Here is a 22,578-nt window from a genome sequence, read left to right on the forward strand (position 1 = left end):
CCCTCTGTATTCAGCACCCTTGATCTTATCCTCTCCCATCTTCTCAAGCAGACAGCCTCTACTAATGATAATAGCTAGCATTTACATAGCACTTGAAGATTTGTAAAATTATATATATTCTTAATTTATCCTCATACCCTTGGAGGAAAGTGTTGTTATCAATTCCATTTAGAGATTATGAAACTGAGGCAGACAGATGTTAAGTGATTTGTGCAGGGTCATATTAGGAATAATTGTCTGAGGAAGGATTTGAACTTAGATTTTCCTAGGCCCAGGATTTATTTGACCTACCTTCATGTCATCCTCACTCTCATTCTTATCTTTAATCTATCTGTGTATATTAGATTCTACCCAATAGTCTCTACAAACAAGCCCATGTTTCCTCAGTCTTCCAATAACATTCTCTTGATTTGACCATCCCCACTAGCTGCTATCCAGTATCCCCCTTACCTCCTTAGTAATAATAATAAAAGTAAAAAACTTTTCAAAAAAGTCTTCTACATTAGGTATATAAACTTCCTTTTTTACTTTCATCTAAACCACAGGCAATGTGGCATCAGACTTTATCATTCAACTAAAACTGTCCTCTGCAACATTTTTAGTGATCTCTAACTTGCCAAATGTAATGGCTTTTTTCTTTCAATCTTCATCCTTCTTGGGCTCTCTGCAGCCTTTGAATTTGTTCTTGTCTCAATTTTGTGACACTTCCACTGGTTCTATTTTACTTCACCTATCGCTCCTGAGTATCTTTTTTTCCTCCTCATCATTAACTACCTTATGTCCACTGACTATGAGTGTAACTCAAGGTTCTTTCCAGAGTTCTCTTGACTTCTCCCTTGATACTGTTTTGGTTGGTGATCTCATCAGCTCCCATGGGTTCAATTATCATGTGTATGAAGACATTCTGACGATCTATACATACAGCTGGTTCAAGTACCACATTAAAAACTATCTTTTGGATATCTTCAAATGGATATCTTGGAGGCATCTCAAACTTAATATGTCCAAAACAAAACTCATTATTCCCCCTCTCCACATTCTTCTCTTTCATACTTTACTATTATTTTCATAGGCACTATAATCTTCCCAGTAACCCATACTAGAAATCTATGTCATTTATAAATTGTAGGGAACAATAGCATCAATACTATAACAATGCATAACTACGAAATTTTTAGCTACTCTGATCAAGAAAATGAGCTAAGACATTATGAGAAATGCCATCCACTTCCAGAGAGAGAGAACTGTTGGACTCTGAGTGCAGATTAAAAAGGATATATATTTTTTAACTTTATTTTTCTGCTCCCTTCACCAAAATAGTTATTAAAGAAATATTTGGCATGACATTGCACTTATAAATAATATCATATTGCTTGACTTTTCAATGAATAGGGGAAGGGTACTTAAGGTGGAGAGAATTTGGTACTCAAAAAACTTTTTGGGCGGAGCCAAGATGGCGGAGTAGAAAGACGCACATACACATAGCTCATAGCTCCAAACCCACAGCCCATAGAACATCTGTAAAAAAGAACTCCCGGCAAATTCTGGAGCAGCAGAGGCCACAGAACAACGGAGCTGAGGAGATTACTGTTCCAGAGAGCCCTGCAAACCTCTCGCAAAAGGTCCGTTGTGCTGTGGATGCGGAGTCCAGCCCAGCCCTGCCGTGGCCACGGCACCGAGAGGAGTGGATCCAAGGGGGCTTCGGGGACAGAATCTCCAGTGGCCGCGCAGGTCCCTCCACCTACAGGTGATGGGGGTTGGTGAGAGGGTCTCTTGGGTGGGTTGAGAGGGGAGGGGGGTGCCTAGGACAGAGGGGGGACGCCTCGGGCAGAGGGGGGAGCAGACTGGGACTCCCCAAGCAGGCAGGAGCCTGGATCCATTGTTGAAGGTCTCTGCATAAACCCCTTGAGGGAAATGAGCCTGAGAGGTGGCCCTGCCCCCACCTGAGCAGCTGAACCTAATCTCACACTGAATAGCAGGCCTGCCCCTGCCAAAAGCCCTGAGGCTGGGAAAGAGCATTTGAATCTCAGACCCCAAGCACTGGATGGGAGCATCTGGAGGTGAAGTGGGTGTGAAGAGAATATTCAGAAGTCAAGTCACTGGCTGGGAAAATGCTCAGAAAAGGGAAAAGAAATAAGACTATAGAAGGTTACTTTCTTGGTGAACAGGCATTTCCTCCCTTCCTTTCTGATGAGGAAGAACAATGCTTACCATCAGGGAAAGACACAGAAGTCAAGGCTTCCATATCCCAGCCCACTCAATGGGCTCAGGCCATGGAAGAGCTCAAAAAGGATTTTGAAAATCAAGTTAGAGAGGTGGAGGAAAAGCTGGGAAGAGAAATGAGAGACATGCAGTCAAAGCATGAACAGCAGGTCAGCACCCTGCTAAAGGAGACCCAAAAAAATGCTGAAGAAAATAACACCTTGAAAACTAGCCTAACTCAATTAGCAAAAGAGGTTCAAAAAGCCAATGAGGAGAAGAATGCTTTCAAAAGCAGAATTAACCAAATGGAAAAGGAGGTTCAAAAGCTCACTGAAGAAAATAGTTCTTTCAAAATTAGAATGGAACAGATGGAGGCTAATGACTTTATGAGAAACCAAGAAATCACAAAACAAAACCAAAAGAATGAAAAAATGGAAGATAATGTGAAATATCTCATTGGAAAAACAACTGACCTGGAAAATAGATCCAGGAGAGACAATTTAAAAATTATGGGACTACCTGAAAGTGATGATCAAAAAAAAGAGCCTAGACATCATCTTTCATGAAATTATCAAGGAAAACTGCCCTGAGATTCTAGAACCAGGGGGCAAAATAAATATTGAAAGAATCCACAGAACACCGCCTGAAAGAGATCCAAAAAGAGAAACTCCTAGGAACATTGTGGCCAAATTCCAGAGTTCCCAGGTCAAGAAGAAAATATTGCAAGCAGCTAGAAAGAAACAATTCAAGTATTGTGGAAATACAATCAGGATAACACAAGATCTAGCAGCTTCTACATTAAGGGTTAGAAGGGAATGGAATAGGATATTCCAGAAGTCAAAGGAACTAGGACTAAAACCAAGAATCACCTACCCAGCAAAACTGAGTATAATACTTCAGGGGAAAAATTGGTCTTTCAATGAAATAGAGGACTTTGAAGCATTCTTGATGAAAAGACCAGAGCTGAAAAGAAAATTTGACTTTCAAACACAAGAATAAAGAGAAGCATGGAAAGGTGAACAGCAAAGAGAAGTCATAAGGGACTTACTAAAGTTGAACTGTTTACATTCCTACATGGAAAGACAATATTTGTAACTCTTAAAACTTTTCAGTATCTGGGTACTGGGTGGGATTACACACACACACATGCACACGCACATGCACACACACATAGAGACAGAGTGCACAGAGTGAATTGAAGAGGATGGGATCATATCTTAAAAAAGTGAAATCAAGCAGTGAGAGAGAAATATATTGGGAGGAAAAAGGGAGAAAGGGAATGGGGCAAATTATCTCTCATAAAAGAGGCAAACAAAAGACTTATTAGTGGAGGGATAAAGAGGGGAGGTGAGAGAAAAACATGAAGTTTACTCTCATCACATTCCACTAAAGGAAGGAATAAAATGCACAGTCATTTTGGTATGAAAACCTATCTTACAATACAGGAAAGTGGGGGATAAGGGAATAAGCAGGGTGGGTGGGATGATGGAAGGGAGGGCATGGGGAGGAGGGAGCAATTTGAGGTCGACACTCATGGGGAGGGATAGGATCAAAAGAGAGAATAGAAGTAATGGGGGACAGGATAGGATGGAGAGAAATATAGTTAGTCTTATACAACATGACTATTATGGAAGTCATTTACAAAACTACACAGATTTGGCCTATATTGAATTGCCTGCCTTCCAAAGGGAAGGGGTAGGGAGGGAGGGAGGTAAAGAAGTTGGAACTCAAAGTTTTAGGAACAACTGTCGAGTACTGTTCTTGCTACTAGGAGATAAGAAATACTGGTAAAGGGGTATAGAAAGTTATCTGGCCCTACAAGACAAAAGAGAAGTTGGAGACAAGGGCAGAGAGGGATGATAGAAGAGAGAGCAGATTGGTTATAGGGGCAATTAAAATGCTCGGTGTTTTGGGGTGGGGGGAGGGGACAAAAGGGGAGAAAATTTGGAACCCAAAATTTTGTGAAAATGAATGTTAAAAGTTAAATAAAAAAAATTAAAATTAAAAATTAAAAAAAACTTTTTAATGAATGAAAAAAGAAAGATAAATATAAAATAATTTGTAGGGAAATATCTTTTAAAAAATATTTGTTTTCATTTTTTTACAATCACTTCCATACATCTCAGATTTTCTTCCCCTTCCATCCCCACTCCCTCCCTGAGACAGTGTGGAATCCTATATAGATTCTGCACATACATTCTTATTAAATACATTTTCACCTTAGTCATGTTGCATAGAAGAATTAAAATGAATGCAAGAAAACATAAAAAAATGAAATAAAATATAACACAAGAGGAAATAGTCTGCTGCATTCTGAAATCTAATTCCATACTTCTTTCTCTGGACATGGAAGGCATTTTGTTTCAAGAGTCCATTGGAAATTTTTTAGGTCCTTGCATTGCAATGAAGTGCTAAATCCACCAGAAAAATTCCTTGCATACAGTGGTTGTTGCTGTGTACAAAGTTCTCCTGGTTCTGCTCCTTTCACTCAGTATGAGTTCATATAAGTCCTTCTAGACCTCTCTGTATCAGTTCATATAAGTCCTTCTAGACCTCTCCGAAGTCTTCCTGTTCATCATTTCTTATAGCACAATAGCATCCCATTATATTTATATACCACAACTTGTTCCCTAATTGATGGGCATCCACTCAATTTCCAGTTCTTGGCCACCACAAAAAGAGCTGCTGTAAACATTTCGGTACAGATGGGACCCTTTCCCATTTTTATGATTGTTTTGGGATACAGTCTTAAAAGCAATATTTCTGGGTCAAAGGGTATGCACAATTTTGTAGCCCTTTGGGCATAGTTCCAATTTGCTCTCCAGAATGCTTGGACCAATGCTCCCACATCTTCTCCAACATTTATTATCTTCCTGTTTTGTCATGTTAGCCAGTCTGATAGATGTGATGTGGTACCTCAGAGTTGTTTTGATTTGCATCTCTCTAATCAATAGTGATTTAGAGCATTTTTTTACATGACTATAGATAGCTTTAATTTCTTCCTCTGAAAACTGCCTGTTCATATCCTTTGACTATTTATCAATTAGGGAATGACTTGTATTCTTGTACATTTGACTCAGTTCCCTATATATTTTATTATAAATGAAGCCTTTATCACAGACACTAGTTGCAAAAATTCTTTCCCAGTTTTCTGCTTCCCTCCTAATCTTGGTTGCATTGGGTTTGTGCAAAAACTTTTCAATTTAATGTAACCAAAATTATTCATTTTGCACTTCATAATTGTTCTCTATCCCTTGCTTGGTCATAAATTTCCCCATGTGACAAATAAACTATTTCTTGCTCCCCTAATTTGTTTATATGATCAATCTTTATACCTAGATCATGTATCCATTTGGACTTTGTCCTTGTGTATGTTGTCAGGCATTGGTCTATGTCCAGTTTCTGCCACACTGTTATCCCATTTTTCCTAGCAGGTTTTGTCAAACAATGAGTTTTTATCACAGGAGCTGGGGTCCTTGGATTTATCAAACAGTAGGTTGCTATAGTCTTTGACTTCTGTGTCTTGAGTACCTAACCTATTCCACTGGTCTAACCTTCTGTTTCTTAGTCAGTGATAAGTGTTTTTGATGATTGCTATTTTTAATACAATTTGAGATCTGGTAGAGGTAGGATATTCTCTAGCATTTCTTTTCATTAATTCCCTTGATGTTCTGGACCTTTTGTTCTTCCAGATGAATTTTGATATTTTTTTTTGTAGCTCTAGAAAATAATTGTCTGGTAGTTTGATAGGTATGGCACTGAATAAGTAAATTAATTTAGGCTGAATTGTCATTTTTATTATATTAGCTCAGCATACCCTTGAGCAACTGATGTTTTTCTACTTACTTAGATCTGAATTATTTGTGTGAAAAGTGTTTGTAATTGGGTTCATATAGTCCCTGGGTTTGTTTTGGCAGGTAGACTCCAAGATATTTTATAGTGTCTACTGTAGCTTTAAATGGGATTTCTCCTTCTATCTCTTGCTGTTGGGCTTTATTAGTAGTATATAGAAATGTAGATGATTTATGTGGGTTTATTTTGCAACCTGCAACTTTGCCAAAGTTGTTCATTTTTTCAAGTAGTTTTTTACTTGATTCTCTGGAATTTTCTAAGTATATCATCATATCATCTGCAAAGAGTGATAACTTAGTTTCTTCTTTGCCTGTTCTAATTCCTTCAATTTATTTTTCTTCACTTATATCAAAAACTAACATTTCTAATACCATATTGAATAACCGTGGTGATAATGGACATCCTTGTTTTGCCCCTAATCTTATTGGAAGTGCATCTAGCTTATCCCCATTACATATAACGCTTGCTAACGGTTTTAGGTAGATACTGCTTATTATTTTATGGAAGGTTTCATTTATTCCTATGTTCTCTAGTGTTTTCAAATAGGAATGGCTGTTGTATTTTGTCAAAAGCTTTTTCTGCATCTATGGAGATAATCATATGATTTCTGTTAGTTTTGTTATTGATATGATCAAAAATACTAATAGTTTTCCTAATATTGAACCAGCCCTGCATTTCTGATATAAATCCTACCTGACCAAGATGTATTATTCTCATGATAAGTTGCTATATTATTTTTGTAATATCTTATTTAAATTTTTTGTGTATACTCATTAGAGAAATTGGTCTATATTATTCTTTCACTGTTTTGACTCTGCTTGTTTTAGGTATCAGAAAAATATTTGTATCATAAAAAGAATTTGGCAAGACTCTTTCTTCACAGTTTTCCCAAACATTCTATATAGTACTGGAATTTTTAAAAAATATTCATCAATCTCATTTAGATTGTCAAATTTATGAACATACAGTTGGACAAAGTAATTTCTAATTATTGTTTTAGTTTCCTCCTCATTGGAGGTGAGTTTCCCTTTTCATTTTTGATATGATAATTTGTCTCATTTTTTAAATCAAATTTATCAAAGGTTTATTAATTTTATTGGGTTTTTCATAAAACCAACTCTTAGTTTTATTTATTAGTTCAATAGTTTTCTTAATTTCAATTTTATTACTCTCTCCTTTGGTTTTCAGCATTGCTAATTTGGTTAGGGATTACTTAGGGATTTTCCTTAGAGTTTTCTAGCTTTTTTCAACTGCATGCTCAATTCATTGATGTCCTCCTTCTTTATTTTATTCATGTAAGCATTCAATGATATAAAACTTCCCCTGAGAACTGCTTTTGCAATATCCCATAAGTTTTGGTAGGTTGTCTCATTTTTGTCATTCTCTTGAATGAAGTTGTTGATTGTTTCCATGATGTTTTGTTTAACTGACTCATTCATTAGGATTAGGTTATTTAATTTCCAATTAATTTTTGGTCTATCTTTCCATGACCTTTTGTTACATATAATTTTTATTGCATTATAATCTGAGAAGGTTGCATTACCTATCTCTGCCTTTCTGCACTGGATTGTGTGGATTTTATGCTCTAATACATCGTCATTTTTTGTATTTCTGCCATGTACTGCTGAGAAAAAGTTATAGTCCTTTCTATCCCCATTCAGTTTTCTGCAGAGATCTATCTTATCTGCCATATCTAGCATTTTATTAACTCCTTAACTTCTTTCTTTTATTTATCTTGAGGTTAGATTTATCAAGTTCAGAGAGGAGGAGGCTGAGATCCCCCACTAGTATAGTTTGCTGTCTCTTTCTTTCTGTAACTCCCTTAACTCCTCCTCTAAAAATTTCAATGCTATACCATTTAGTGCATATATGGTTAGTAATGATATTGCTTCATTGTCTATGGTGCCTTTTACCAGGATATAGTTTCCTTCCTTATCTCTTTTGATTAGATGTATTCCTGCTTTTCCTTTGTCTGAGATTAGGATTGCTACCCCTTCTTTTTTCACATCAGATGAAGCGTAATATATTCTGCTCCAACTTTTTACCTTTACCCCATGTGTATCCCCTTGTTTCAAATATGTTTCTTGTAAACAACATATTTTTGGATTATGGTTTTTAATCCATTCTGCTATCCACCTCTGTTTTGTGGGAGAGTTCATCCCATTCACATTCACAGTTATGAATACTATCTGTGTCTTTCCTTGTATCCTATTTTCTCATTTGTGCTTTTAGTTCTCCCTTCCGCTCCACAATAGAGTTTTAATTTTTGGCCACTACCTCCCTCAGTCTTCCCTCCCTTATTTCAGTCCCCTTCCCTTTTATTCCCCTTTTCCCTTACTACTTCTTCCCTCCCTTTTAGCCTCCCCTCCCTTTTCTTTCCCCTTACCCCTCCTATTGCCTATAGAGCTAGTTAGATTTCTATACTTAACTGAGTTTGTTGTTCCCTCCTTGAACCAAATCAGATGAGAGTATATTTTAAATAGTACTCATCTCCCTCCTCTCTTTCCCTCTATTGTAATATGTTTTTGTGTCTCTTCCTGTAGTATAATTTACTTTTTCTACCTCCTCCTTTTCACATTTCCTCTTACATTCCCTTTGTACTCTTAAATCACATTTTTATCTTCACATCATTTAATTTATACCCACTCCCTCTATCTATGTATAACCTTTTTAAATATTGTAATAAATATGCAATTCCCAAGATTAACAAGTATCATCCTCCTTTATAGGGATGTAAACAGTTTGTCCATATTGAATGAGTTTTTTCCCCCTGTTTACATTTTTATGGCTCTCTTGAGACTTGTGTTTGAAGATTAACTTTTCTATTGAGCTCTGGCCTTCTCATCAAGAAGGTCTGGAAATTCCTTATTACATTGAATGTTCATCTCCTTTCCTGAAATATTTTGCTCAATTATGCTGGGAAACTGATCCTTGGTTCTAGCTCTAGATCCTTTGCCTTATAGAATATCATATTCCAATCCCTCAGGTCTTTTAATGTAGAAGGTGTAAGGTCCTGTGTGATCCTTACTTTAGTTCCTTGATATTTGAATTGTTTCTTTCTGGCTGCTTGCAGTATTTTCTCCTTCACTTGGTAGTTCTGGAATTTGACAACAATATTCCTTGGTGTTTTCAGTTTGGGATCTTTTTCAGGAGGTGATCAGTGGATTCTTTCAAAGACTATTTTGCCCTCTGAATCTAGGATCACTGTGTAGTTTTCTTTTTTTTTTTCTGGGCAGTTTTCTTGATGATGTCTTGGAAGATTGTCCAGGCTCTTTTTTTCATCATGGATTTCCTGTAGACTAGATTTTCTCTCCTGGATCTATTTTCCAGGTCAGTTATTTTCCAATGAGATATTTTACATTTTTTTCATTCTTTAGATTCTATTTGACTGGTTCTTGATGTCTCTTAGTCATCAGCTTCTACTTGCCCAATTCTCATTTTTAATAGATTATTTTCTTCAGCTAACTTTTGCATCTCCTTTTCCATTTCCCTAGTTGTTCCTTTTAAGGAGTTATTTTCTCCGTTAGGTTTTATACTTCCTTTTTCATTTGTCCAATTTTCCTTTTAAATTCTTCTGTGATTTCTTTTTTTTCATATTTTTAAAACCATTGGCCAGTTTTTCTTCTACTTCTCTAATTTGGCCTTTAAAAACCTTTTTTAACTCTTCCAAGAATGTTCTTTGGGCTTAACACCAGTTCATATTCCCTTTTGAAATTTCAAGTGGGAATACAGTCTCATTGCTGACCTCTTTGGTATTCGTTTTTTGGTTTTTGTCTTGTCCTCATAGAAAGATTCTATGATCTTTTCCTTTCTGGTTTGCTTTTTGCTCATGATAATCACCTTTTCCAGGCTTTTAAAGTGGATCTCTACTCCTGGGGCATGGGGCTCTGTCCCATGGTTCTTGTGCTTAGAACTTGAGGCTTTGTGTATTGTGGCCTCTGGTTCTTTCAGCTAGAAGCTCAAATGCTTTAGCCTACTTGGTGCTGAGCTGGCTGATGCGCCAAAGCAGAGGTGGATCTTGATGTGTTTTGTGTAGGGGAGGGATGGCCAGGCCACAGGAAGTCTCCTCTCCTGAGCTAGAGCATAAGTAAGCTCAGCAGTTGGTGAACCCTGTCTGTGTTAATGTCTTCCTGATTCCCCTGGCAGTACTGAGTTATGTTTGGGGTCCTGGAGATTACGGGGTCCACAACCCTGGGACTCAGGATCTCCTCCCAGTTTGCTGAGGTGAGGCTGTCTTGGACAGCTGTGGTCCTTCACTGATCCCCTTCAGTCACACCAGGAGGGACCCCCTTTGCTATTTTCCTAGCCTCACGGGCTGATTATTTATCCCTTTGGCTGATCCTACTGTTCCACAATTTTTCCTGGGGAAGTATTCTCTGGGCTTTTCAAGGTAAACAAGGGGAAGGAGAGAGCACTTACAGATTACTCTGCCATTTTGGCTCCCAGAAGTTCAAGTAGGTGACTTACAGACATTTAATCTGTGGGCTAATAGTCTCAGGAGCAGTTGTTGCAGCTACCTGGGGTTCTGTGTTTCTCTCTCCCACAGGATTCCCATCCTGGGCTATGTTTGAGAATCAGCAGTGCTGTTGCTGCTTCAGACTGCCTGGGGCTTCCTGCTCAGCTTTGCTATGGTGGAGTCTGTGCTGGTATAGTCTATACACTGTGAGCTCTGCACTCCTGTTGACCTTCCAGGCTGTCCTGGGTGGGAAATCTTCCACGCTCTGTCTTCTAGTGGATTCTGTCACTTTAAAATTTGTTCAGATTCTCTTTTTAGAGGTTTCTGAAAGAGTTTGTCTTAGAGCTTAGGGGACTACCTGCTCTCACTCTGCCATCTTCAGACAACAGTCAGATATTTTTTTGTTTTTAATTTATATTATTATTTATTTTCTTAATTTTGTATCATCCTTGCAACTCTGCTTGGTCATGATGAATAGTTTTTAGAAATATTTACCAATTTGGATATATTTTAAATATATTATATTATTTCCCACTTGGTTGATCTCCAGGATGTCATGATCTGCAGAAAGTCATCATTCTGCAAGACAAAATCAACTCTGATACATACTCCTCACATAATTTCCCAACTGAATCCCTTTGCCAGTAACTCCCTCTCTTCCTTCCCCTGATGTTTCAGCTTTTCAATGGGGGTTGTCTTCCCTCATTAGATTGTTTGTTCCTGAAGGGTGTCGATAATTTTAAACCGTTCTTTGTATCTTCAGTGCTTAGTGCCATGTCTGGCATGTAGAAGTCAATTAATAAATGCTTATTGACTATTAAATATATAGTGCTTTAGCCTTCTTGCTAGGATTTAATTATAATCTTTGCACTAATATTGTTTAGCAATCTTGTTGTATAGTTTTCTTCCTTTGTTTAATTCTTCCTTTTTTAGGTAGTTGGACCATATTTTTCTCATAAAATTTGTTTGGCAGAGCAATTTCTTTTTTTCCTGTTTTTTTGAAGTCATTTAATCCTTTTTGCCTGAGTTTTTTCATTTCTCATTTCTGTAAAATGATCTGGAGAAGGAAATGACAAACCAGTCCAGCATCTTTGCCAAGGAAATCCCAAATTGTGTCCTAAAGACTTCATACCACTCAAACAACTGATTACCAACTAAAAATAAGACACAAAGTCAAATATATTGTGCTTTTTAGCTGAAGTCAAAAAAGCAAGGTAGCAATCATGTGTTTAGATAAGGTATCAGCAAAAAATTAACAATTGAAAGAACAAATAGGAAAAGTATATTTCACTGAAAGTAATTCATAGACAATATCTTATTAATATTCAATGACAATACTAAACATACTTCTGTACTGAATAGTACAAAATATAGGTGCTTATAGACTAAATGAATTACAGGGATAAATAGAAACAAAATCATAATAGTGAAGCACTTTAATATACCTCATTTGAGAGCTAAAAAATATAACATCTGGCCCTACAGGACAAAAGAGAAGATAGAGACAAAGGAAGGGAGGGATGATAGAAGAGAGGGCAGATTGATGATAGGGGCAATTAGAATGCTTGGTGTTTTGGGGTGGGGGAAGGGGAGAAATGGGGAGAAAATTTGGAACCCAAAATTTTGTGAAAATGAATGTTAAAAGTTAAATAAATAAATTTTTAAAAATAATAAAAAAGAAAAAAAAAGAAAAATATAACAACAAAGTGAACGAAGTTAGGGACCTAAATAGAATTTCAGAAAAGTTAGACATGCTTCACCTCTGGCAATTATTGAATGGTAGTAGAAATGATTAGACATATTTCTAAGTCTTTATGACATCTTCACAAACTGACACATACTAGAGCATAGAAGTTTTCCAAGCAAATGCTGAAAGAGAAATATTAGTTACATATCTCATGGATGCTAATTCAATAAAAATTTGTTCAATAAAAGGTTAATGAGGAAAGGATTAAAACTTAACTTGAAGCTAAGCTATATCCTATATAATTACAAGGTCAATGAACCAATGATAGGAATGATAGATTATTTCATTAAAAACAATGACAGCAGTGAGAAAATATGTCAAAATTTTAGGGATGTTTCCAAAATAGTCTTAAACCAAAAATATACAAGCCTAAACATTTCATCAACCAAAGAGAAAAAGATCAGATCAACAAATGGGACATGCCACTAAAATAAATGGAAAATCAAGAAATTTTTTAAAAAAAGTAATTGAACACTAAGTTAGAAATCCAGAAAACCAAATAAGAAATATGATGAAATTCAGTTTTTAAAAGGTATTAAATAAAGTGAAGTAAATCCACTCCTTTTGAATGAAAGAATTTCATTCCAGTGAAATTTATCTAATTCTTCCTTCCCCCTAGGCTTTTCTTTCCCTTGACTCCCTCCTCTAATCATGTTGTTGCAGGCTACCATAAAAAAATTAAGGTACTTCTTGTAAAGCCAGAGAACATCATGAAACTATTAATATTGGACACATAATTGTTCCCAAGAATGAAAGAACTAAGTTTTATTCTTCTTCTGGAGCAGGGATGGGCAAAGGTCTAATGGGGAAAAAAGACCATAGAATGTGAAAAATTATTTCCATCTACTACTAGACTCCTTATTTAACTACAAGTGTTTGTTAACCTAAGTTCTCTTAAAATATGGCATGCAGGATGGAATCACCTAATTGTCCTTTTTCTATCAATCATTGTGACTTCTCTCTTAATTTTATTTCCAACATATCATTTTGAATTCCTTTAACTGTTTTACTTACTTTTTACATATCTATTTGAAGCTTTTACATATCTATTTGGCACCTTTGTTTAAATGATGTCGGATATTCATCTAAGGCTTCTTTCTATTGAATCACTTTCTAAATTTCTGAGCAGATTTCATTGAACTGGATTCAGCTTTTGTACTTGAATTCATCAAACCCTACTGTGTTTGTTTACTTATAGGCCTGGTCTGTTTATTGTGTTCCTCTGTTTTGTTTTTCTGTTTTATTCAGTGCTAAATAATTTTTGGTGACTATTGCTCTGTAGCTTAATTTAAAAGCTGATATTTCCTATTTTTAATATATAATTTATTTATTTTTTCAGTTCTCAACATTCACTTCCACATGAATTTGAATTCAAAATTGTCTCCCCATCTCTCCCCAGCTCCCATCCCAGGAGAGCATGCACCCTGTCCACCTCTCCCTCCAGTCTGTCCTCTCTTCTGTAACCCATCCTTTTTCCATCCACCTTCCTCTCTATTTTCCTGTAGGGCAAAATAAATTTCTATACTCCATTGCCTGTATATCTTAATTTCCAGTTTCATGCTAAAATAATTTTTAACATTCATTCTTAAAGCTTTGAGTTCCATATTCTCTCTTTCCCTCCTCACCCATGCTCATTGAGAAAACAAGAAATTCCATCTAGGTCATACATGTATAACAATGCAAAGCACTTCAGTAATAGTTATGTTGTAAAAGACTAACTACATTTCCCTTTGTCCTATCCAGCCCTCCACTTATTCCATTTTCTCCCTTGACCTGTCCTCCCACAATAGTATTTGCTTCTGATTATCCCTTTCCCCAATTTTCTGTCCCTTCTATTATCTTCCCTCTCCTATGCACTTTCCCCTTGCCTTCCTGCAGGGGTGAAATAGATTTCCATATGCAATGGAGTGTGTGTTATTCCCTCCTTAAGTCAAATCCCATGAAAGTAAGGCTTAATTATTTCCTTTCTTCTCCCCCCTCTTCCCCATTCATTGTAAAAGCTCTTTCTTCCCTCTTTCATGTGAGATGATTTGTTATATTCTACCTCTCCCTTTCTCTTACTCCTAATACATTCCATTCAACAGTAAATTTTATTTTTTTTAGGTATTATCCTTTCATATTCAGCTCACCCTGTGCCCTCTGTGTATGTATATATACATACATAGATATGTATGTATATATACATATAAACAGACACATGCATCCATGAACATATATACATATATAATATACACATACATATATATATATATATAATATATACATACATACCCATACATACCTACATATATATATTCCCTCTAACTACCCTAATACTGAAAAATGTCTCATAAGTTACAAATAACACCTTTCCATGTAGGAATGTAAATAGTTTTCAACTTTAATGCTTCTCTGCTTCTCTGTCCTGTTTACCTTTTGATGTTTCTCTTGATTCTTGTATTTGAAAGCCAAATTTTCTATTCAGCTCTGGTCTTTTCAACAACAATGCTTGGAAGTCTATTTCATTGAAATTCCATTTTTTTTCCCCTGAAGTATCGTACTCAGTTTTGCTGGGTAGGTGATTCTTGGTTTTAATCATATCTCCTTTGACCTCTGAAATACCATATTCCAAGCCCTTCAATCCCTTAGTGTAGAAGTTGCTAAATCCTGTGTTATCCTGATTGCATTTCTGCAATATGTGAATTGTTTCTTTCTGGCTGCTTGCAATATTTTCTCTTTGCCCTGGGAACCCTGGAATTTGGCTACAATATTCCCAGTAGTTTTTCTTTTGGGATCTCTTTCAGGAGAGGATAGGTGAATTCTTTCCATTTCTATTTTATCCTCTTGTTCTAGAATATCAGTGCAGTTTTTCTTGATAATATCTTGGAAATGATGTCTGGGCTCTTTTTTTGATCATGGTTTTCAAGTAGACCAATAATTTTTAAATTATCTTTCCTGGATCTATTTTCCAGGTCAGTAGTTTTTCCAACAAGGTATTTCACATTTTCTTCTATTTTTTCATTCTTTTGGTTTTATTTTATAATTTCTTGGTTTCTCATAAAGTCATTAGCTTCCTTCTGCTCCATTCTAATTTTTAAAGAACTCTTTTCTTCAATGAGCTTTTCAATCTCCTTTTCCATTTGGCAAATTCTCCTTTCTAAAGCATTCTTCTCCTCATTGACTTTTTGAACCTCTTTTGCCATTTGGGTTAGTCTCTTTTTAAAGGTGTTATTTTCTTTGGCATTATTTGGGTCTCCTTTAGCAAGCTGTTGACTCTCTTTTCATGATTTTTGTGCATCACTCTCATTTTTCTTCCCAATTTTTCCTCTACCTCTCTTACATGATTTTCAAAATCCTTTTTGAGCTCTTCCATGGCCTGAGATTTTTCCATTTTTTTTTTTTTTTTTTTTTGGAGATTTTGGATGTAGACACCTTGAGTTTTATGTCTTCCTCTAATGGTATGCTTTGTTTTTCCTTTGTCAGAAAGGATGGCAGAAAATACCTTTGCACCAAGAAAGTAACCTTCTATAGTCTTCCTTTTTCCCCCTTTTGTGGGCATTTTCCAAGCCAGTTACTTGATTTTTGAGTCCTTTGTCAAGTGGAGGTTACACTCCAGCGACCTGTAAGTTCTCAGTTCCTCCAAGGTGGCACAATCAAGGAAGAGGAATTTACTCCTCTCCTGGCCTACACTCTGGTCTGAGAGCAATCACAAGCACTCTTTTGTGCCCTGGAACTGCGAGTAGGATTCCTTTCCACAGCCACCATTAACTTCAGCATGCCAGCTCTCCTCCTCACCCCAAGACCACCACTCTGGACTGAGACCCAGATCAGCTGCTCAATTCTCCTAGGGTCTTTAGGCCAGGGCTCTAAAATTGGAAGCTGAGCATCAGTGACTGCCACCCTGGGACCAGGGCTGGGGCTGAGGACAAACCAAGCTCCAATCTCACCCAGATGAAAGAGCTTTCTTACTGACCTTTGAAGCTGTCTTTGGCATTTATGGGTTGAGAAATCTGGACACTGCAGCTGCTACCTGTGATTCAGCACACTGAAGCCTGGTCCAATCATTTCTGTGTCATGCCTGGTGGCTCAGGCTGGGCTGTACTCTGCTCTGAACCTGGTGTGATAGACCTTTCTTGTTGGCCTTTCAGGCTGTCTTGGTCTGGAAATCTCGTTCACTCTGTTGTTTTGTGACTTCTGCTGCTCTAGAATTTGTTTATAATCATTTTTACAGGTATTTTATGGGGGAGCTAGAACAGGTCCAACCTTCTATGCTACCATCTTGGCTCATAGTTTTCAAAGATGGTATTTCGGTGTCATCTTTCTTTGTTTCATACTCCTTGAGTTTCTTGACTGTTGATCAAAATTAATTTTGCTGTTATAATATTTGTCTAGTTTAGTTCTACAAAGAATATCTTTACTATTACTGTTTCACTAGTATTTTAATGTTGCTTTCTATCCCTGCATTATATTTTCCCTTCCACTGTGTACTTTTCTAGTTTTTCTACTTATATTTACTACTCATATTTTCTGCTCATGTTCACTAGTTTTACATTCAGCATCTTTGCAAGTTTATCTTTTAGGATGTTAGGTTTATTTTAAACTTTTATTTCTCAATTTTTTTTGTTCCTCTTCCTTTCTTCCATGATTTATCTGATAAGTTAGTATTACTTTAGACTTTCATACTCCCCTTGTGGATGCAGCAATTAGCCTTTGAGGTTCCTTTATTTCCATATAATCACATAATAATTCCATTATCTTTAGTTTTCTTTGTAAAGAACCATCTGAGATAAACAATCTCAATGATGCCTCAGTACAAAGAGCTCAGCATGGAAGTCCCATGCTCTCTAGTTGACTTTACCCTTTGGGATTTCTTATTTCTCTCTGTCTGTAAATATTTCCCATTTCCCTCATTAGACTGAGCAAATTCTATGTATTCCATGCCTGAGGGGTATTGAGGTGGATGTTGGGAAAGGTCATGGGTCACACTCCCTCAAAAACTGCAGAATCAAAATTACTGCAGATGAATTTTGAAATGTAAATCTACCTGGTTCTTCACAAAGAGTATAGACTGGAACTGGTTACAGTGATTGTGACCTTCATATAGCGTATTTCCTGTAGTTATTAGGAGCGTTTTATATTGTGTTGAGGTATTTTCCATCTTTTCTTCTTGTTGAAATTTTAATTTCTGTATGCTTAGCATATGTATTATTGTCTTGGGGTTGTAGAGGATGGAGATATGCTGAGAGCTACTAAAAAAAATGTTTCTGGTCTCCTGACTTTGGTTTTGACTTTTTAACAGGAAAGGTGGATGCTTCTTCTAAGTGCATTTCATCTAATGTACTTAGAATTAACATCTTCCAAGAATGATGAGAAGAGGTAGGAGAATATAATGCTTCCCTAAGGGGAAACTGGGATTGCTGCCTATAAATATGGCATTAAGAAATCATAAGCTACCTTTAATTGTTCCTTCTGATCTTCATTGTAATCTATTGCATGCTCTGAAGATAAAATCTCAAGTAAACACAAGATAGGCCAACAAACCTCACAACTATTCTGATCTTAGGTCTCCTAGTTTGTGGTTGAATCTGTAATAGACTGGTCTTTTATTATGCCAACCATATATATTCCATATTTCTATATTTCATAGGAATAATCTACTTTGTTTCATCTCAACCTCAGAGGCTGCATTAAGTGCATAATCATCTGTGAACAAAAGGTCACACAATGACCCTCCCTCCACTTTGGCCTTGGTTTGTAATCAATATATTCTTCTATAGCCAATACATCCTTTTATTTCATCATGGATTGTATGATCCTCACACAAACTAGAGGGATTGAGCTTCTTTGACAGAAATAAAATAGACATCTTGGAGTACTACTGATAATATGAGAAAGATAAATTAGAGTTGGTGAATTGCAACTAATAGCATTTGCTAACTAGAATTTGAAATATTGTCCTTTAGTTCAACTCTGGATTTTAGAGCAAACATAAATCATTACTCTCAAAAAAGCTCCCTGTTTGAACAAGTACATTCCATGAATTCCATGGAATGGAACATTCCATCAAAGTATTAGGAGAAATATTAGAGAGAGAGCATTCAGAAGAAAGTTCAAAATGCAACTCAATTCAGTTTTTCAAATGGTTAATTATTTCACCTCCAATGTATGATGCCTCTATATGGGATTGCTAAGATGGTTGAGGTCTGCACTAGCATTTGTAATGTGACATCCATTCTTAGGAGCTTAAAGAATTACAATGTACCCTTGTTCTCAAAAAACAAAAAAAAAAGTAGTTTTTTAAGGAAAAATTATATTTAACATTTTAGCAATGTGGAATATGCTTTTGTTTTCTTCTTAATAAGCCAAATAGTGATCCTAGTAGCTTAGTTTATATTAATAGCTATTTCACAAAATGAGTTATTTTTATTTTTTTATGTCCATGAAAGTATTTCTTGTTTTCTGTAAAAAACAAAAGTCTGTAAGCTTCCATATCTTTGCACCTTGAATAGAGCTCTATCTAGACATTGATGATGGTCTATTAAGAACATTATGGGAATGTACAGCCCATTTATCTGGATCATATCCTTATCATTGATCAGTGAGATGCACCAGACATCTTTGGCCCATAAAGTCTTCAGGACATCATAGACACAATCTGAATTGTTGTTGGCAGAGTAAAAGTGAATCTCATCTGTTTTCTTACTGAGCCAAGAATCCTGCATTTCTTCGATCTTTGATTGTGTTTTACATTTGATGGAGTTAAATGCTGCCTTCTTAGAGATGGATGAGCTGTTCTAGTGGAAAACCCTTTGGAGTTCCTGTTTCTTTGGATTTCCCTAGCATTTTTACCCAACCAGTCCTGATGTTTGCAAGAGTTTTGGCCCAGGTGAGCAAATGTGGTGCTGTCCATCAAGTTCTGAAAACTGCTCACTCCTTTTCTGCTCCACTATTGCTAACTGTGCACTGACTCAGCTTTCCCTCTAGGTTGAACTGTTCATGTACAGAGAAGCACCCTTATCTGTTGACACTGATTCTCCTGACAGTTTCCTTGCTAAATGTGAATGTTTAGCTTGGAGAGGATGCGTCTAGCACTCTGCACAACGGATTGCCCTTCATCACTCTCACATTCTGCTTGCCTCTTCTCCATACAATGACATAATCTATTAAATGCCGATGCTTGTTACAGTGATGCATCCATGACTTTTTGTTGTGGTTAGGTAAGTGGAAGAGAGTGCAGGTAATGAGGAAGTCAAGAGATTCACAAGTCTTCAGTAACAAGTGACCTTTGTTGTTGTTGGTTTTGACTGTTCCTCCTAAGGATTCCATGCTATTTCTGATAGTCTGTGCCTGTCTGATGTTAAAGTGATCTAGAATTACAAGCATGTCCTCTTTCATCACATCAATAGTGAAGGTCTCTGGAACTACATATATTTTTTCTTTGACCTCATCATCATTTGTCATGGCAACTCAACTTTCAACTGAAGAAGAGATATTGAATGCCAGTAGGCTTCACTCAAATGGCAAAGTGCCTGGTGCTGATTTCATCCCAGCAGAAATATACAAGGTAGGGGACCCACTGCTCATACAGATGCTGATTGAAATACTCTGGATTATATAGCAAGAGGAAGTTATCTTCTAGGAGATCAAGGATGCCTCCATTATCCATCTCTATAAATGAAAAAGAAACAGGCTGTCCTGTGAGAGTCACAGGGGACCTTTCTCTCTTATTTATTACTGGCAAGATTCTCATTAGAGTACACCTTAAAGAGCTGATCCTTCATCTGGAAGATGGCTATCTGCCTGAGAACCAGTATGGCTTTCAGAAAAGTCCAAGAAATGCTTGGCATGTTGTTTGTACCTGACAACTCCAGGAGAAATGACAGAAGCACAACAGAGGTCTACATACAATGTTTGTTGATCTGACTAGGGCCCTTGAACTGTCAGTTGTGGCAAAATTTGTTCATCAGTTTCATGCTGGTATGCTCAAAAGGGTTCTCAATGAAGGACAGTGCTCTCATGCTTTCCCTGTCCCTAACAGAGTGAAACACGGCTCTGTGCTTGCTCCCATACTTTTTAGTATTGTATTTTCTGCGATGATGTGAGGCACCTTCAATGAGGATGAAAATGGCATCAAGATCAGCTACTGAACCAATAGTAAACTCTTTAACTGGAAAAGCCTACAAGTCAACACCAAAGAGGAGGTAGGGTTATTGTGCAACCTTTTGTTCACTTGATGCAACCTCTGAGCCTGAGAAGAAGCAGAGTATAAATCAATTCTCTACTGCTTATGCTAATTTGGGCCTGACATTCAATACAAAGAAAACAGAGGTCCTCCACCAGCTAGCACTGCACCATCCATACATGAAATCATTGGTCACAATAAATGAAAAAAAATTGAATGTTCTGGATATGTTCACTTACTTTGGCAGTATACTTTCCAGGGTGGTTAATGCATGCATTAACAGAGCTAACCAAGAGTTTGGGAGGTTCTGAAAGAAAGTGTGGGAGAGACAAAAGTATTAGCCTACATACTAAACTGAAGGTCTACAGAACCATTGTGCTGACTTCACTACTGTATGCCTGTAAAACCTGGACAAGCTATCAGTACCATGCCAGAAAACCAATCTGCTTCTATTTGAAATGCCTTAGGAAGAGTCTGAAGATTACCTGGCCAGACACTGTGAGCTGAACCACCAAGTGCTTAAACTTTATTGTAGAGAGTGCCACTCTGATGGGCTGGCCCATGCAGCCCAAATGCTAAATGAATGAATACCTAAAAGACGATTTTACAGAGAGGTTGCACAAGGAAAGTACTCACACAGTTGTCAGAAGTGGCACAAGGACACTCTCAGTGTCTCTCTGAAGAACTTCCATATCCATGGTAAGACATGAGAGACATTGTCACAGGACCACCCAACATGGCATACTGCATCAAAGAAAGCACTGTACTCCATGAGCAAAGCAGAATTCCAGTAGCACAAAGCAACCATGAACTACATAAAACCAGAGTTATCTCCATGCCAAATGTTCTAACTCTTAACATTTAGCCTTAGTAAGTTCCCTGGGGCGCTGAGGAATTAAATAACTGTTTCCTGGTTGCTCAGCTACTACATGTAAAAAGTAGGACATGAAGTCATTCATACCTGTCAGATTCTACTGTCAAGTCTGCTATGTACTATGTCCCATTGCTTTTCTAATTAACATTCAGGGTAAGTGTGGAAAATCAATGGAAGTCACATTGATTACTTTTAGTAGGAGAGAGAAATGGAATTGTTAACAGTTTTTCATTCTCCATCACTCTTCACATACTCACACATGGACCCATGCAAATGAGGGCTCCACTAACAATGGCACAATAAGGACCATACAGAGGTTGTTTATGAAGGTGATTTCTTTGCAAAATGCTCCTTATCCTGTTATTATAGTAAGATATTTGAGTGTTCATATAATAGCTGTTACAACAGCCAGTCAGAACTGTGTCTAGACAAGAATAGCTCCGAGTAGCTGGGATTTTCAAGGATATTGAGGAGTAGAAAAAGAATCAAGGAATTTAGGGGAAGAAATAATGACAATTTGGTGAACAACTTTTGCCCTTGAAGAAATTTTGCAAAGTTTTTTTTTTCCTTTTTTTCTGTGAAGAAACCTAAAAGACTTTGTTCCAATGTAAAGTGGCAGAAGGTTAAAGAAGACACAGAAGTGAAGTGAAGGAGTTGAAAGCTCTGGTCATTCTGGAGGATCCTGTACATGTCTGTATTCTGTTCACATGAAATTTTAACCAGATAAAATTATAGTTCTGCAGCACTCTAATCTGTCTAAGAGTTAAATAAATGTTTTTATCTTCTGTTTTATTGAGAACTAAGATGGCTTAGCAGATGTGTTAGCAGCTAGAGTTGGTGACATGGATTTGCCTCCAGGAAGAATTTCGGCCATTGGCAGCATCTGGTTCCAGGGGTTCAATAGCATATATGCTGAATATTATGGTAGAAATCAAAATCAAGAACAAACTCCAAGAATATAATCGCTTAAAGTCACAGGTTTTTGCTTTTTTAAGGAGAGAGAGAAAGAGAGAGAGAGTGAGCAAGAGAGAGATCATTGTATATAAATTCTCAACTAGATTTTTCTGTAAGGATTATTTTATACAGAACATTTAACCAACTCTGTTTGCCTCTGCTTCCTCCTCTGCAAAAAGAGCTGGAGAAGGAAATGCAAAACACTACAGTATCTCTGCCAAGAAAACCACAGAAAGGGTTCATGGAGTCAGACGTAACTGAAAAATGACTAAACAATTATAGATAGATAGATAGATAGATAGATAGATAGATAGATAGATAGATAGATAGGC

Source organism: Notamacropus eugenii, chromosome 5 (assembly GCF_028372415.1).
Source record: "Notamacropus eugenii isolate mMacEug1 chromosome 5, mMacEug1.pri_v2, whole genome shotgun sequence".
Classification (NCBI taxonomy): Eukaryota; Metazoa; Chordata; class Mammalia; order Diprotodontia; family Macropodidae; genus Notamacropus; species Notamacropus eugenii.